This window comes from Aythya ferina (assembly GCF_964211825.1).
Source record: "Aythya ferina genome assembly, chromosome: 2".
NCBI classification, from domain to species: Eukaryota; Metazoa; Chordata; class Aves; order Anseriformes; family Anatidae; genus Aythya; species Aythya ferina.
In genome coordinates this window covers 157,509,974-157,528,706 of record NC_140297.1, presented here as the reverse complement: position 1 = coordinate 157,528,706, position 18,733 = coordinate 157,509,974, and the positions used below count along the sequence as shown (strand labels likewise).

Genomic DNA, 18,733 nt, shown 5'->3' with positions numbered 1-18,733 from the left:
AACTTCCACCCTCACCGTGAAATCCACCCCAGAAAATCCAGGGTCCTAAAGCAGAGGAACTTGTAGACTAACGCTTTACCTCTGGGTCATAAACCATTGCATACATTAGGAGGGTTTTTTATTTTTTTATTTCTTTTTTGGTTTTTTTCTCTTTCCTGAATATGCACTGATCTCATTCAGCCGGGGAAGAGCACGGCGTGTGCTCAGCCGGGCTCTACCTGGCAAGCTGCACGGGCTGTGAGAGAGGGAGCGAACTTGCGAGCAGGCTCTGCAGTGGCTGCTGCCGGGCTCCTCGTGGTTTCCTGCTGGAGCAAGAATTCGGCTTCCTCACCTGGCCTTCTGCAGAGAGATGAAGGGTAAGGCAGCACAGCAGCTCCACGCACCGCCAGCATCCTCTGCTTTCAGATTAGCTGGGGTCGGGATTTGCCGCTAGCTGGGCGAGAAAACGTCTGCAGGCTTCCCCCCCCACCACCTCCCGGGGAGCAAGAAAATGCTTTAAACGTGCTGAGTGCAGGGAGAGAAATCAACGGGGACCGCTCCTGATGCTATTTTAAACGTCGACACAGAACCGCTAGCTAGCGGCGCTGAATCCAGCAGGGCTGCAGAAAGCCAGGAGCAGCAGCAGAAGGCACCGGCTGCCTGCCCGTGCAGCAGGGAAGCATTTACAGGGACGTGTGGGCTGCTTTTTCGGGTCTGCTTCGTTCGGTGCGTCTCCTCCCGACACCACCGTGGCGTTGACATGTCGGCTTCTGGATGCATGCGGGCAGCTCCGGGGTTCAAAATGATCCGCAGCTAAGCCGTCCAAAGGGATCCGCGCTGCAGCCCATGTGAGTGCCCCGGTGGAAGTTTGCATGCGTGGCTCCAAGGGGGGGATGCAGCTCTCGGCCGGGTGACCGAGGGGGAAAAAGGGCACTCCGTGGGCTCGCTGCATCCGCCGGGTGCTGCTGAAGGCAGCACGGGAGCTTAAAGGTGGCATCGGAGAGCAAAGATAGCGCAGCGACTCCCAGCCTAAAAATAAAGGCTGTTGCAGAGCCAGCTGCCGCAGGAAACGTCCCCTCAGTAAAGGACTGGGAAGGAGAAGAGCAATCCTGTGGCTGCCGCTGCAGCTCTTGGTGCAGGGGGGTTAATTGGGGGTGAGGATGTTTGCTGGCGGTTAAATGCTGCAGCCTGGGAGGCTGGTTAAAGATGCAGAATTACCAGAGCGGGCACAATCATCTCGAGACAGGGGAGCACCGATCAGTTTGAGCTCATCCTAGGGAAAAAATAAATAAATAAATAAATAAATAAATAAATATTTTTTAAGATAAGGCCCGTTTTGCAAAGCCCAGGCACCACGGGGATGGGCACAACCCAGAGCAGCTCTTTGGACCGGCGGCTGGAGGCCAGGCCTTTGCAGAAACGCTGCTTGTGCAAGCAAAACTGCTGCTGGAGGAAAAAGCTCAGGGGCTGGGGAGCTTCTTGTGCGTGGGTGCCTGTCTGCGCTTTTGGGGGAGGAGGTGAGAAATGCTCCCCGTCCCCCCCAGCTGACTCTGCAGCCGCTCGAACACGATAGTTTTGCTGTGGCTGTGATGCTGGGTGCGATGCAGGGCCGTGCTTTTAGCAGGAGAAAGCTGCCGGGGTTTAACGTGATGGTTATTTCTGGTGCTTACAGCCTTGTAAGCAGGAATTTCGTAGCTCTAACCAGAGCTTGTTTCTGAAAAGCTGGTGTCGGGGGCCCGTTGCTGCTCCTGATGGATTAGGATTGATTCCCCTGATGGAGGGATCGATGCTGTGTGGTCATTACGTGCTCCAGGCACAGGTCCCACCTCCTCCCTGCCTTCCCTGGTTCACATCTCTGTTCCCTGTTTTGGAGATGAAAGTTAGGGAAACGTCCTGGATTGCTACTTCATTGCCTTTCACTACATTGTTTGTTTTCGCACTAAATTTATGGTCTGTATTTTTTTATTTAACACAGCCGAGGACAAAGGGTCCTCTGTGCTGAGCAGGCGTCTTAAAATGTGCCCATTAAACCTCGCCCTGTGAAACCATAGGGGTTGAGTGCTGCGTGCGCTGGTAGCGATGGCCCCGACATTTCTCGTCCTGAAGATTACAGGAGCTGAGCTCAGAACAACGCTGTCGTTGTCAGAAAGGCTGCAGGGAGGGAGGAAGGATGGCAAGATTGGCACACGAGGGAAGGGCTGCAGCTCTCTGACTTGCAGGACACCTTCCTGCTGTCTTCACCCAGAGAGGTTGTGGGGTCTTCTCCTTGGAGACCTCCAAAAGCCACCAGGTTGTTGTCCTGGGCACCCTGCTGGAGGTGGCCCTGCTGGAGCAGATGGCCACCAAGGTCCCTTCCCACCCCAACCACTCTGGGACTCTGTGATTCATGATCTGGATGACCAGGAAAATCTTCATCCACCTCTGAAGCACAGCCACGGCTTCACTTGGCAGGGCTTGGCAACCCATGCATATCCTGCCATGGAACTGGGCGTCGCGTTTTAGCCCTGCCGTCCACCCACCTTCCCACAGCGGGTGCCGAAAGTGACCAAGCACCACAAACAAACTCCTCCTGGATGAGCAGCTTTCCTGGATTGATACCCACAGAGTGCCTCTGCCTGCCCTGAAGTCATCCGCAAGCTGCTCTGAGATGGGTCCAGCCCCCCAAGGGACAAACATTTCCAGCGTCCCAGAGCAATAGGAATTTTGAACACACACAACAAACACCTTGCTAGCAGCTGCACGCATGCACAAAAACACTGACCTGAACAGCAGCCAGATCGTGTTTTTCTTTATGAGAATGCCCCGTTCTTGAGCAATTTTTCCAGTACATCCCACGCAAAGAGGTTTTCCTTGAACGCCACACGGCAGCAGTTACCACCTCGTGCCAGGTTGTTTTCTTTTCTCATTGTGTAAGGGCTGGGAGGGCTCTCACGCATCACCTGGTGTCTCCGTCCTGGCTGAGACACCCTGAGCGATGTGTCCTCAGGGCGCTCGGGGACCGAAATCCAGCCAGGTTTCCCTGCCCCTACTTGATGTGCGGAGTCCTGCTGAAGTCACAAGATCCCAGAGCGGTTGAGGTGGGAAGGGACCTCTGGGCCCACCTGCTCCAACCCCTCCCTGCTCAAGCAGGGCCACCTAGATGAGGTTGCCCATCAAGGCAAGCTGAGACAAGATCTCAGCTTTCCACAAAAGCCTCGGGCTTTCATTTTGGCACGTACACACGGGTCTATTAAGGTATCATCCTTCCTCTTCTCGTCACGGGAACAGCCCTCGTGGGACAGGCACGTTGACTCTTCCAGGTTCACATGCACTGCAGAAACCTTATTGATACTCAGACTCCTTCAACACCGGCATTGGCTATTAGCGTCTGGGATATTTTGCTTAATTAACTAAATTCTTAGTTGTCAAAGAGCTACAGGGTGAACAAGAACAATGTATTTAGGGTTGCGGGTATAACCAAAGTCCCACATACTCCTCAGTTGGCCCAGTGTAGCCTGTGCTTACTCTGAGTTTGAGCTACTGTGAAAAAGGGGAGTTTTTAAGGCCTTATTTGACCTCATTTATCAACTTTGGCCATGTGAACTGGGCCACACAGCTTCCACTTGCCCACAGGATGCAAAGACAAGCCAGGACATATGCCTTAATGGGTAGAAGAGGATAGTTTGCCCCAGCTGGGTTGACCTCAAATATAGGATCCCAATTATCTATCAAATCATGTATGATGGATCACTGCACTTCATGTTTAGCTATAAGTGATGGACATGCAATATTTATTCCTAACTAAGGGAATGAAATGGTCAAACTCTCCCATCCCACCTGGGAGAGCTGCAGGGTTATTTCTAGGGGAGTGGCTCTGCTCCTTGGCAGACATTTCTCATTGATCCAAGCTTGAAATCCCATCAGGTCCCTCGTTTCTGCAAGCAGGAGAGAAAGAGAGGCCAAAGGAGCACTGTCTGCCCTGCCTGTCTGCCTCCTGGTACCCTGCACAGTGACCTGATTTGAAAACCAGGAGAAAAAATTGTATTAATTCAAGAGAATCTAGCAAAAATTTCCCCTGTGTTGTCTCACTCAGTAAAAACAAACAAACAAAACCAGTATTCTAGTTCTTCTTTGACCAAATCAGATCATTTTTAAAAGTCCATTAATTGTAAAACCCCAACCCTCCTCCAAATAAAAAGGCATGGGACATACAAAATTTGCTTTCCACAGTTCTCTTATCCAAATTTGATCTTCAATTTGCTCGGCCGTGATGAATTTTTGGCCTTTAACATTTCCCAAATAAACAAATAAAAAAATTTGGAGCCCCAAACAAACAAAAAAATTAACAGAAAATGTATATTTTCTTTTATTTCTAATGTAACACACCACAGAAATGCCTAGGGAAACCTCTGCTTCATGGTGCAGTTTTATGAGGGAGTGAAGTAAACCCTGTAGTGGTGCAAAGGCGAACTGATCCCTGTCCCCATGCGATGCTGGAGCAGACTGAGCAGCTTGTTACACATCCTCTATATGTTCTTTTAGATCTATTTTGGGGTATTTGACATGATTAGGTAATCATTAGGCACAGGAGAAGCTTCTGGCTGGGATCACAACCGCATTGTTGGCCAGGGAGACTCCTGCATTTGAGTCCTGTGTTAATGAACATGGAGTTAATGAATACCTGTTAGGAGAAGAGGTTAATGAACATAGAGCTAATAAATACCTGTTCGAAGAAGAGGCTGAGCTAGTTTGTGGGCCGGGGACCATACAGAGGATGCAGAGGATCCTGCCAGAGGATTCGGTGTGCTTCAGTGGGGAGGAGGGGGAGTTTCAGATCACAATTACCTTATAGACATGCACAGAGAAAAGAACTATAAACACACGAAGAAGAATACAGGTTAAATTTGATTTGGCAATCTAAAAAAAATAATAATAAAATAAATAAATATATAAATAAATAAATAAATAAATAAATAAATAAAAACAGGAGCAGTGCTGCACAAGGGGGGCGCTTAGTCCGAAATCTAAGTGACGTGAGGAGTGAAGAACCATCATGAACCAGTAATATTCTCCTCAGTTCTCATCTAGACATCCCAAATCTCTGACTTTTCCTCTTCAGAAAGCGGCATGGGGCTGCAGAGCCGCCTGCCCTCGGGAAGCTTTGTCAGCCATGGCGGCGCTGAGGGCCTGGGCAGCCATTTTGCCACGTCCATGGTGCGGGCGGGTTCGTGGGCCTGAGGAGAACATCGGGCTCTTTTTCAGGCAAGCAGGAGCTGTGGCTCTCCACACGTTGTGCCGGGACTTGGCGGCACAAAGGCTGAGGAAGCCCAGGGCCACGTTGGCTCTTTGTGCAAAGGCCGGGCAGACACATCCAGGTCATCCGCTCCAGACGGCATTCACAGCCCGTGGTTTTTGTCATCCTCCAGTCATCCCGAGGGGAGCTCGGCGCCTTGGCAGCAGCCCTGCCGCTGTCCCCAGGGTCCCTGGAGCACGGCCGGAGCGTGTGGTGGCACTTTGGGAAGAGGCCACCACGTCCTGCTTGGATGTGAGGTGCCTCACGCACAGGGCGCCCGGCCATGGCGCCTCTCGGGTTCATTTGGGCACAAAACTCGTTCCTGGCCAGCTGAGGAGACATCCAAGGACAGGATTGAGCCGCGGCTCATCATCTCCTTCCTTCTCCTCGGTCCTTGTACCGCTTTTGGCTGGGATAGTTAATTCCTAGGAGGCATAGATGCAAAAGGGAATGAAGCGAAGGTCATCCGCGGCCAAGTCCATAGTTGTCTCTCGCCATGCCTTGGTGGAGTCCAGCATTCAAGCTTTGGGAAGTGTTTGGAACTGGATAAATGAGCAGGAAAGGCAGCATTTTGGCAGCTGTGAAAAGGAGAGGCAAGCTTTATCCTTTGCTCTGAGGTTTCCCTCAGCTCCCAGGCTTTAGACACTGAGGCGCAGGGGTTGGCAGAGCGTGACGAGGGAGATTTGGCCACGCTTCTTGCTGGGCTGACGGGAGGGACTGTGCTGGAGGAAACAACGGCTCGATGACGGCTTTCACATTCACAGGGCAGCTCATGGCCGTGCGTGCCTTTGGTGTGCTCGTTTTCATGGCATTTTCAGTAGATGCACCTTTGAGAGGGAAAGAAAATGAGTGCAAGATCCCGTTTTTCTAGCAGACCCTGATTTTCGTTTTTGAGGCCAGCTGTCTGTCTCAAAAAAAAGATTTTTCTTTACAATCCTGGAGAGAGAGATGAAAATGCAGGGTCAGCTGCAAAAGATCAACTTGCTGCAGCAAACCCAGCGCCCTCTGCACCAGCCGAGAGAGCGGGAACTTGGCTTGCGTTGCTTCTACACAACCGATCAATGGAAACCAGGCAATGAAACGCTGCGGGTTAGCATGGTCCTGCAGGCTGGGGGGTGGCCAGAGCTAACACGGTGACACACACAAACACACCGTCAGCTGGTGAGACCCCAGCTCCTCCTGCCGCTTGGTTCTCCGTAAGGAAAGGCCCGTTCAGCGCAATCATCATGGATTCAGGCCTGCTTAGCCGCTGAAATTTTGTCTTCCCACAGCTTCTGTGACTCACTCTGCCCTGTTCTCCTCCTCCCTCTTTATTTCTCTTTCATGTTTCCTTTATTCCCTCCTCTAGCTTCTGATGGGGTCGCACAGGCCTGTGTGTTTGAGTCTCTTCCCAGGGATCACTCATCCACACGAGCAAACTCAGCCACCTATCTCCGCTGCTAAGAGCATCTTTCTATTCCTGACCAAACCTGAATCCTTCTGCCCTCCATGCCGTCTTAGCCTCTCCTACATCTTCCCATGGGTGCCTAATTAATATTTAAAGGTCAGCCTGGCTAAAACAGCCTTGGATATCCCCTTCCTCCTAAGCATCCTCCCTAAACTTTCTCATAACACAGCAAACAATATGATGTGTTATCTGCCACGCTATCGCAGCTCCTGGATGCCAGCTCCACTTCCCACCTCTCTTTCCACAGTCCGTGCATTTTGGCTGGCTTTAAACCTTGTGAATTTTCTCCAGCCCAGCTTCTCCAGCCCCACAAGTAAATCTCTTGTGTATCTCCTCCTTCCTCTGTTACCGAAATACCTTCCATGGGACCTGATAGTGCTTCGCTCTTACCCATCCAGGATCCTTCCTATGAGGTGGTTGATGCCCCATGGCTTCAGTGTTAAGAAGCATTTGGACAATGCCCCCAATAATGTCCTTTAACTCCTGGTTAGCCCTGAAGTGGCCAGAGAGTTGGACTTGATCCTTGTAAGTCCCTTCCAACTGAACTTTTCTACCCTAAAATAGATGTTTTTCCTAACTTCTCCTTTTTGTCTTCCACAAATAACCCCAAATAGCCCTTCCAGCTCCTGGCAGAAGCCTGCCTTTGCTCCCTAACATCCGCACCCACCATGCTGACACAGATTACGTTATTGCCCCGTGATCCCCTTTGCCTGAGCCCATCCGTTCCCCTATGTCTCAATCCTGGAACGGCAAACACCAGGAGTCATTGCGCAGCACCGCTTAGCCCAGCTGCAGCTTCTTGTCCTATGGCAACAGAAACCAGGAATAATAACAGCAAGGTGATGACTCATTAAAACCAATAACCTCAATAATTAGGCTTGCTTAACTTTTCCAGTTGTATAAACAACTGAAAACAAATAAATAAACCTTATGCTTTTATGCATATTCATTTTAATATACAAGATATTTTACTCGTCCAGTTCGTCGCACAGAAATTTGCAATTTCAGGCACTTGTCTCGGGTCTGATTTCCTCTCTACCCAATGGCAATCCCAAAGAGCAAGCTGAAATGCTTGTTTTGCCCAATTCTGTTAGTCCTAGAGGCTTCCCAGCACTTCGCTGCTTCTGAGCGAGGAGGAGCCCAGCTGCAGCGGTGCCTTGGTGCTGACAACCCTTCAGCTGCCATCATTGCTACAGGGGAAATAAAAAAAAAAAATAAAATAAAAAAAAAAAAAGGAAGGCAGAACTGTCCAAGTTTTGAGTTCCTGAAAAATCTGTTTAAATCAGGTCAGGAAAAGTTGTGTTGGAGTCTGGAAACAAAATCCTCTCGAGATCTGATGCTCGGTGGGTGCATCTCTGCCATCCACCTCCCATGGGTGCAGCCTTTTCTCTGCTACCCTGCTGCCTGCCCCTCGCTAAATAACCCTTGTGTGCTCATTGCTCTGGATGGAGGCAGAGAAGGAAGGTGAAAACTATGACAGGAGCTGCCTGTGGGATAGGAGAGGCTGCCTGTGGGATAGGGGGGGCTGTCTGTGGGATAGGGGGGGCTGTCTGTGGTGCAAGGAGCCATCAGGCAGAGGAAGCTGAGGATTGAACCTTGGAGAAGGCACCTGAGGGGAAAATGGGCAGTTGAAACCCCAGCAGGGTCTCAGGGTCTCAGCAGGGTCTTCTCCAGCGCTGGGGAAGCCTTAGTGTAGACAAGACCTCAGGGCACTCAGGAATATCACCTCCAGGCTGTCACACCTGCCCCATAGTCCTCACACCCCCCAAAGACCCCCAATGAGTACAATAATGCGGTGTTAAAAACGGGAAGTGTTTATGGAGAGAGACCAGCTCGCTCCGCTGCTCGGAGCTGCATGTCCTGGAGTCCCTTTTGATGTAAATGTGTGAAATTACACATTTCTTGCAAGGCTCAAATGTAGCCATGGCAACGTGGTTATCAAACAGTTCCATATGGAAGCACAAATCCATAGGGGTTTCTGGCTGCTGAGATTAAACTGCCCAGGGACAGGGCTCGATATACACCAAGCTCAGGCTCTCCATGTCCAAAAGGAATCGGCTCCAGCTTTGGACCGAGATTTTTTTCAAATTTTTTTTTGCCTCCAAATTGTCTTCGTTCAGCTGGGCTCATCACCAAGCAGACGCAGAGAGCTGCTAAAGGAGCTGGTACCATCAGCGGAGAGGCAGCATCATGCGCCTCTCTGCTCCTTTAGGAAGTTAAAAACTTCATCAAAACTCCTTCGCTCAGCCCCTCAAAGCCTCTGCGCCTCCTCTGCGCCTGGGATTCTGTGATATTTGGGGCAGGAGCCTCAGCATCCCTCTGCAAGCAGCAAAGAAGTGGATGTATCTCCACAACAGCACAGTGAGCAGCTTCCTTGGACACCTAAAATCCCCATTGTCAACTCCCCCCAACCTGTCACGTAGGAATTCCTAGGGTGGCTCCCTCCCTGTAGCTAATTAACCCCTGATCCTCATTTCCAGCAGGAACATCTCATGTTTCTGCCTCCAGAAAATGACTCATGCAGCTCTCGGTCCGATAATTTAGGCAGCCTGCTAAATTCTGGCACCTGCTGCCACCGCAGGTTGTCCTGGGGACGGATCAAATCCCTTTCAACCTTCCCTCCTGCGAGCCAAACATGTCAGAGCTCCAGCCCGCTCCTGTTTCCAAACCCACTTCCCACCTACATCAACCGTCCTCCTCGGGTTCCTGCTCTGCAGAGGGAGGTTTTGCAGCAGAACCTCTTCACTTTTCCTCCCAGACTATTTTAAGGAAAGGTTGCATGGGATATTATTTTGCTTGAATAAAATGCAGCGTGCTGGCTGTAAAGACAGCCTTTTCTCAGTGAAGGACATGATTTTGGAAAGAAAAATGTTGTTTCTTGATTAAAAATAAAGGTGAATCACACCCGACCTGTTTTGGAAAATTAATAGAAGCTGTTGCAGCGCTAAGTGACATTACCCAAACAATTTTGGGTAGGAGCTCCTGCCTGTGGCCACGCAGTTGTGCATGTGGACCTGCCGTTCCTGGCTGCAGCAGACTGAGCACCTGATTTGGGGTTAGCTGTGAGTTATGGATAAAATAAAGGCAGCAAAACCCTGCCTGATGCAACACCTGCAATGCAGGAGCATCGGTGTGCTGCCGAAGCACCCAAGCCATGCCACCAGAGCGTCTGGTCCCCAAACTCGGTCTCTGCAGCCGGAGAAAAACCCTCTGAGAGGGAAGGCGAAGCTGTTATCAGCATCCTCTCCGCATCCCTTGATCTCCGTAACCGGAGAATACCAACGGGAGCGCTGGAGCCTGAAGTGGCTGCAAGCCATTTGCTTTATTGCTCGACGAGTGGAGGCAATCTGCGGGCACCGAGCGAGTCAAGAGCTTCCCTCTCCTCGCAGAAATGAGTCCACCGAGCGGCCAGCCTCAGATAACTGCTTTTATGAATGGGCTTGGAAATAGCAGATGCTGGGAAGCTGTTGCTAAGAAGCTTTTTTTTATATATTTTTTTTCCTGCCTGCTGCCCTGATCGCTCTGGCCAATGCAAGCCACGGTGTCCCAAGCGCTGCGCAGCCCCCCAAAAACGAGGAAGTGGGGCAGGGACAGCAAAGGTTCTCGCTCTGCTCTCAGCCTGCACGGAGTTAAGCAATTATCCAACCCCGCTGCAATTCTCACTGGCAAGGTTTCTTCACCTCATGGGAGACTTGTGGAATAACACAGTGCTTTCCTAGGGAGTGTCAGCCATCAGGCGAATGTGCCTTCCAGAAGCGATTTTTTCTTTTTTTTTTTTTTTTTTTTTTCCTTGTTTAAATATGTAAGTAATTGTTTCTTTAGCGTTTGGTCTTTGCCTCTTCGTGACTCACGCTTCTACCTTGTCGGCTTTCAACGCGGGCCCTGCCCTCCCTCGCAGTGCCACAATCCTCCCAGCTCTCACCCACGGCGCCAGGTCACCCCGGGTGAAATGGTGAAAGACGAGAAGCTCGCTCCTGCCCAGATGTTCTGCTCCCGGGGGGCTGCTGTTGGGGGGCTACGTGCGCTGCAGCAAGCAGGCAGAAAAAAAAATAAAATAAAATAGGTGTAGGCAACGCCCCCAATAGATGTAAATAGAGGTTGGTCTGTGGTTTGGGATTTGGACGAGTCCAGATGCGTTTTCACCGAGACGGCGACAGGCTCTGATCCCCGGCGCGGCTTCTGTGCCAAGCGGCTCCTTTCTGTTCCAGCCTCCTGCGGCGCAAAAGTGCCCTTCAAAATAAAGAGGCAGAAAGCTTAAACATTCATAAAACTGCTGCTTTAGCTTTTAATCCCAGTGAAAAATAACCCCGCCTTTCAGGGAGGGTTGTTTTTCTTTTTTTTTTTTTTGGTTTGGTTTGGTTTGGTTTGGTTTGTGTGCGTAAATTTTCCCCCTTCACTCCTCTCCAAAATTTATAAAAAAAATAAATAAATTAAATCAACTTGAGGCAGAGAGCAATTATGGAAAATTTCAGGCCCAATGGTTAAAGCGTGGCCAACTTGTAAAGTAATTGGAAACACGAGGAGAGAAAGGGAAGTGTTTGGCAACGTGAGTGTCATGCCTTGGGATGAAAGGTGCTGTGTAAGTGGAGGATTCTTTTTTATTGCACGCTCTCCTCTCTCTGATATGTTAATTGTGTTTTGCCTGATCCTTTGACAGTTCATTAATTTTTTGGTCCAATCGCAGGCTGTGGAGGGCAGATAAATCTCAGGCTATTATGGGAACACCCTAGAAGTTTGTATAGAAAGGAAACTCACGGTTTCCTGTATCATCCTTCTGGGGATCTTGAAAGAACTCAAAAAAAAAAAACAAAAACACACTTAAGCAAACTTTCTTTGGTGGAAAACGGAAGGAAAGGAAACTGTGAACAAGCAAACAACACTCAATTCCATGAGACAAGAGATACTCGCAGGTCATTAGGGAGAAAGTAAAGGCGATGACCGCAACGCGCAGTAACTGTCGGAGGGTGTTCTGAAAAGAATGGGAATCTCTGCAGCTGAGCAGCATTTCTCATCTGTAAAAGGGTGAATGAGGCAAACCACCAGTGGGATGGGGGCCGGGATATCCATCCCAGCAACGCCTGAAGTCCTTTTGGAAGTTTTTGTGAGGTTCAAGCAAATGAGCTGGAAGTGGTCACGGATCACCTGCGTAGCTCTGCTTTCTTCCTGGTGTTAACAGCACCGTCAGCAGAGGTCTGCTACCACCAGCTCTGATTTTTTTTTTGTTATGTAGGCATTGAAAGCAGAGGTGGGAACAGCTGAAAGGTTTCCCGGGGCTGGCTTCAAGTGCAGAATTCACCCAGAGCTCAGAGGGCTGGGCCAAACACAGCTTCAGGTGTGTGAACACGTCGCCCATCTCCAAGATTTTGTGGAATTTGCTATGAGCACATCCACGTGGTGGAGAGACCTTCTAGCTGCTTAAACCCCAGGAAAGCTTCTGCTTGAGTTTTGCAGTCAACAACAAGACGCAGGCCTGGAAGAAGAAGTGGTTTAGCGGAGCTCTTGGCTAGCAGCAAGCAGGGCAGGCTGGGAGGAAGGGAGTGAAAGGGAAGCAGTACAGCAGCATCGCTCATTTCTGGGAAGTAAAGCTCAAAAAAAGCCAGAGGGGGTGACAGAAAGCTGACATCCCCTACAAAACACGTGTGCCCCTCTCTGAAGAGGAAGAGTCCAGCAGGTCTTTGGTTTCAGGTGGATAGATAGATGATGAGAGCTGGTGTCTGCTCCGTACCTGTTGTAGAGTTTAAGAGCGGATTTCTGTCTCCAAGGGTGCTGACCGGCAGGTTTGGAGAGGCATTTGTGAAAATATCAATTGTGGAAACAATTTTTTTCTGGCAGATTCTGTAGCGCTCGCTTCTGGCCTGACCAAAACCACTAACAGGAGAAAGGGAGAGAGAGAGGAAAATATATGAAACTTCTGCCAGCTGGAAGAAAATGGCTCGATCAAATTCAGAGCAACCCATTCAGGCCAGTTGTTGTCTGATTGAGATTGGGGGTGGCCATTTTTGCAGAAATGAAACTGATTACTTGACGGGATAAAATCGAAACTCCTCAAAACCATTTCTGCTGGTCTGTTCTCAAAGCTCTGCACAGCAACAGTGCTTCCCCGGGGAGCTCGTTAAAATACCCCCATCGCTCTCATCGCTAGGAATTTCTCTCCTCTCAATTTTATTATAGAAGAAAAAAATCAAGGGGACAAAACTTTTGGTCGCTACCAGTGCAGTCCTGGGTCTTTGAGGTACTTACTTTAGGAATTTAGCTGCCAGACTCCTTTTACAAACCAAGGGACAAGCTGCTGAACTGATAGGATTGCCCAAATCCTATCTGGGATTTGGGAACTGGAAAATGCAGCTGGCTTTATAGGGGTCAAAAGCAAGGACGGGAGTGTGACTTACCCCGGGCGAGAAAACACTATGTGAAAGGCTCTGACCATTATCTGCCAGCCTCCGCAGGCTGAAATGAGGTTTAGCAACTGTGGTGTGAGTCAGTATGCCCAGTTTATCCAGCAGAACACTGCCCATTTTTTTTGTGGGGTTTCCCACCAAATTGGCTACAGACTGAGTAACCCTGGGCACATACAACGAGCGGATGAAAGGAGAGGAAGAGAAGAATCCCTTTGGAGAGCAAATAGATTTTAAATCATCGTCAGTGCAAAGTGAAGCTAGAGCTCAAGAACAGCAGCGTGTGGTCTCCACGCTGTATTTTAGGTAGAGGGATTCCCCCAAATAAAATGTTACATGAAAATTCACGACTGGGGTGACAGTCAGTTCTAGGGAAAGGGAAAAATAATAACACAATTTTTTTGAGCAAATAACAGAATTTGTGAATTTGACATTTTCCACCCACCTTTTAGTGAAGACTTGATTAAAAGAACCTTAAAAAAAAAAATAAATAAATAAAAAATAAACCCTCAGTATTTTGCTGAGGATTTTAGTTTCCATTCCAAACAACTCTGGACTTTGGAAATGCATTTCATTTTTTTTTCCTCTGTGTTTAAAATGGCTTTAATATGAAACACTTCAGGGTCTGCAGTTGTTTGGCTGTGTTTGGAAATTCAAGCAATTAGAATAAAAAATAGGCGCCCGATTCATTGCAGTTTCTCAGTCACAACTACAACAACAGCGTGCTCCAGGTTATTCTTGAAACCTGGATTGCTTAAGTCATTTAAATAGATTTCTATTTCAGAAACAAACTGGGAGCCAAGAATTTCACAATTAAAAGCTCGAGGGCTATAAAACTTGGCTTCACCTAAGACTCTTAACATTGTTTTTATTATCTTAATCACCAGGTTCTTTACATACTAATTTTCCATCCCATTGCCAACCGGTGCCAATCCAGCTCGCTTTTCCATCACCCAGGTGAGCGTTACTCATGTTTTCAGGGGAATGTAAAAAAAAAAAAGATGAACATAGTGGGTACAACCCGGTCTATTTTTGTGACTGCTCACAGACCTCCGCTAGCACTGAGTCACGGCTAGAGAAGTCATTAGCTGAGGTGGATTCCTTGAGTTGCTCCCCAGGATTCTCCAAAAAAACACAGAAAACACTGCTGCTTTCCCACGTGCCGTCCCCATGACACAGGGCTGAACAATTTCAACTCCTGCCTATGCTGGGACCCGGAATATTGCAAACGCTGGTGAGGTACGGCCCCGATTAGGCAAGGGGAGAGATGAGATAAGTCACGCCGTGCGGTTGTAACAGGCCTTAGCAGAACAAAGAGCAAAAGCAAGACCTCCTGGAAGGCTGCAGAGGTTTCAGGTCCCACCTCGGCGATCAAAACAGACGTGCCCAGTAACACCTGCGTGCTTTCAATTCAGCTGGAGCTAAAAGGCTGCAAGACAAGAAGGAGGTGTGAGTCAGGATAAACGGCCTGTTAACTAAAAGCCCTGGTTTAGTGTCTAGAGATATCGGCTCGGCATCTGTGTCGTGACCAGATAAAACATGACATTTATTCTGCGCCGAACTGGCATCACCTATAAATAAGTTAAACCCCCGAAAGGTCGTTTTGTTATGAGAAAGCACTAGGGAATAGAAACATCCCTCAGGTGAGGCTTCGGTTGGGAGCTATCTCCAGCACACTGCAGGAGCCTGTATGGGGAGAAAATGAGCACAGCTCCCTGGTTCAGTCTTTTTTGTGTATTCACCAGTGTAAAAGGGCAGTGATACTGGCCAGAGTAAAGCTAAAGCGAATGAGGTCACTTGGAAATCTTCTCAGCCTTAACCAATCTCAGGCTTTGGTTTTTCAGGCTTTGCCTCATTGCAGGCTTTGGTTCCAGGTTTTTGGTTCTTCTTCGCAAACCTAACGCGATGAAAACGTATCCGCCTTTCAGTTTGGCAAAAATAGAGAGAGACCAAAGCACAAACAGCCCGGCGCAGCGATGGAAACCTCATAAACATCTTCGTCATGGTTTAATGTGAGAGCTTGGAAGGAATACTGACTAATCGCAGCTCATTGCCCAGGAGGAGAGAAACAGAAAGAGAAAATAACTCCAAAAAGGGCAGTTTCTGGTCTCTCCGTTGCAAGGGAAGAAGTGGCCGAACTGACCAAGTCCTGCAGCTCTCAAACATTGTCCAGCAGCCGCTGTTCTTGAAGGCCAGACAAGTAAATTCCCCATCAAGTGCAAATTGCACTGGAGCTTAATGCCTCACAGTTTTATTGTGCAGATAATTATAGAGCACATAAATTCAAAAGACAGGGTAATTCTGCAGCTGTTAGTACCAATTTTAGCTGTGCAAACCCGGAAAATAAGTCTCATTCTTCAAGGCAACCTCCAGGAGACCTCACAAGCAGCAGCAGCAGCAATAACACATCTTAGGACCTCATCTTTTGCCAAAGTACCTCGGGACCTGACCCATCAGCCATTTATTTTCTATATGGGGGTGGTTTGGGGAGGTGTAGCTCCTGCTCCTGCTCCAGGTTTAGGCACAGAGACCCACAAGTGCCCTGCCACGTTTGCTTAGGACCACTGACACTGCTCTGGGGTGACACGAGCCAACTGGCCCCAAACAGGTGAACTTTTGGGGACAAGGCAGGGCAAAGGGCCGGGTTGCACTCTGTAGCCGCAGGTGCTGCCCAAAGCAATTTGGATCTGAAAATTCAAGCTCAAAAAGTGCCCGTCTGGGTCCCCCTCACAAACTCATACATCCTGCTGTCCGTGAGACCTTCTTGTGACTTGTCTGAGTCCAGACAAAAAAAAAAAAAAAAATCTTTGGTTGGCTTGGCACAAGTCGACAGCTTTTATCTGATAAGCAGAAATTAGAAATATATCTCAATGCTTTTAGGCAGAAAAATAAAATAAAAGCATCAAGGGACATGGGCCATATTAACACAGCCATTTCAAGTTCCAGCTTCATGAGAGCGTATGCTGGGGAAGGGTGGGAAGAAGGAAAAACAACAGTTTCAAGCTCAGGGCGCTGTTTTCCCATCAGAAATGAATCAAACACCCTTTGCGAGAGATACCCGAGGGATAAGCTACCAGCCAAACGTGTGAAAGTTGAGGCTCATTTTTCACGTCCTGTTTACCAGTGGTCCTGGCCAGGAGACATCAGCTGGGCTTCGGAGGGCTCGGCTTTGCTTCAAGCCTCGCCTCAGGTCTCCTAAACCCACGGGTGTTGCCAGTCAGGAGACACCTCGAAGAGCCACCTGTGTCACACGCTGTGAAGGCTGAACGCCAGCTAAAACAACCCCGTGGGCTTTTGTCTGCTGGGGATGATGAATTACCTTTTATAAAAAAAAAAAAAAAAAAAAAAAAAAAACTCTGGGTTTTTAAAGGATTTAGGAGCAGCCTCCCGAGGTTGGGACAATCGAGGAATCCCTGCCTTTGGCATAAAGCAACTCGCACCAGCTCCGAAGGCTGGCAAGCAGTCAGCTAAACCCATTATCGCACGATAAGGCTCGAACATTGCATTAATTCCTCAGCAGCTGTCCTCTGCTCCCTTACCCCTTTCATCGCACAAACATCTCTTCAACTGTCTGAGGGAGGGGAGGAGAGGGAGGATCAGACGCAGCCTTGTAAAATTCCTCCAGCCCGCTCTGCCTGCGGCAAGTTATTTCTTTTGACACGCATGTAAAATAATATCGGGGGTGGTGTTTGTTTGCCTTGGCTGCATGGCCAATTTTCATAACACTTTTGGAAGCCAAAAGTACCTGAGAAACGGAGCGGGGAGTACTCACGGCAGCTTGTTGACGATGCTGGTTAATTAACGCAGCTCATTAAACAGAGGAGACCCCTTGCCAAGACGGAGGGCATCGCGTGGGGAGCTGCATGGCTTTGAGGGCAGGATGTTGCTCTCCAGAGGGCCCAGGGATTTTCTGGAAAATCCTCGGGTCCTGTGTGCAAAACAAAGCAGTGGAAGCAAGAATCCTGGGAGAGAGGAGAGCCCAAGGGGGTTCACCAGCTATGCGACCCACAACATGGAAAGCAAAGCACTGTGAGGGTCACGAGGGAGATTTTAAGGTCATTTCTGGATGTTTTCTCTATGGTAAGCTCCGGCTGAAGTGCTTCAGCCCCACTACGCATTGCCATGGGAGAAATAAGCTCAAGGAAAAAGATTCACAAAAGCCACCCTGTTGAGCAGGGACCCAATAAAGGTAAACTGTAACAAATGGTAGGGAGAGGAATGTGTCCCGAACCTCATTCTTAATTATTATTTAGGGTCTTTTCTCTCAGCCCCACAAATATCAGACCTCAGCTCTGTGTCCCGACGGACATGGCCGTGCCCAGTGCGCATCCACAGATCCCTCAGCATCAGCAAGAGGAGAAACTTCATTTCTCCCCTGCCAAGACTCGAGGATGTGTTTATTTATTATGGATTAAATATTTGGAATTGAATAAGAACCTCAGAGGGACGAGGTGGATCTGCTTCCTCGGCTTTTTTTTTTTTTTCTTTTCCCACCCCCTCGCTCTCTTTGTAACAATTCCTATTTTTTTTGAAGTAAAATATTCGCTTTATGGAAAATTACCCTTTCTGGCTCTGAGCTCAGCTAGTGGCTGACAATTAGCAACTCTCAAGCGAAAATCACACGAGGAAATAAGATGGAGAAATATCTGGACACGCCTGGACACGTCTGGACACTGCCCGAACACGTCTAAAATGTCAGGGGGAGGTAAGGACCGAGCTTTGACACAGCGGCAGACAAGAAAAGGACAAAAACAAAAGGGTATTTTCCTCAGGTATTTTAAAGTGAGGTGTCAAAACATCAGGTAACCTGCGTTGCCACAAATTATGGGGAACCAGAAGCAAATCTGGGATGTTTTAACTGCACGCCCAGGTCCCGATTCCTGCTGGGTGTTTCCAGTTGCGTTTGCACCTCAGGTAATTTGCACTGAAATCGCCCAGGTCTTTTCCCTCACCACAAGCCATTAAACTCCTCCACTGCTATCCATATAGGCAAATCTTGTGTCTTCTGTGGAACCAGCTCTCATGTTTTATTAATGCACTTTCAGCTGAGATATAATGAATGTTGTTTTCCTGCCAGGAGGAGGTGTTACACTAAGCTGCTATCGGTGTGGCAGCTTTATCTTTACCGCGTGCATAATTAAGACAACTATTTTGCCGATTTATTTTTTTTTTCCAGAAAGGTAACAATGTCATTACAGTTTTTATATACATCAATAGTACATTAAACCAACAACCCTTCTTTGAATAGGCTTTGGGAGTCCTCACCAGGGGATGGTTAATTCAGCAAGTTGTACAGGATTGTGGTTACGCCTGCTTTTTAGTCCTTGGCCTGAATTAGCCTAAAAACAAAGATATATTGAAAGTGGTGTTCTAGAATAAAAGATCAGCTCTGGTTTTTGTTTCTTTAGGGTATGTAATCGTAGTAATTTTGCTCTACTCGAAATTAATATTGCTTTTTAATAGCGCAGAGCTGTATGCCGTTCTTTCATTTTGCCTTCTGTGGTTTTCCTTTTTCTTTTCTGAAGTCTGGTATGCGTTGTGGTTTATTCATGAACTGCAGAGAAAGAAGTTCACAAGAAAAAAAAAAATTGTTTTGGAATATATACTTAATGGAATGGCAAGAAACAGAAAACGGTTACA

General features: G+C 48.4%; 1 protein-coding gene across 2 annotated transcripts in view; it reads left to right on the top strand.

Moving 5' to 3' along the window:
• Window positions 1-282: 282 nt before the first annotated feature.
• The window catches only part of SLC45A4 (solute carrier family 45 member 4), a 69,869-nt gene continuing 51,418 nt past the window's right edge, over window positions 283-18,733 (top strand). For both annotated transcript variants that reach the window (XM_084509617.1, XM_084509624.1), the window contains exon 1: window positions 283-827. The gene's annotated coding sequence lies outside the window, so the exon portion shown is untranslated. The remainder of the gene's footprint in view (window positions 828-18,733) is intronic.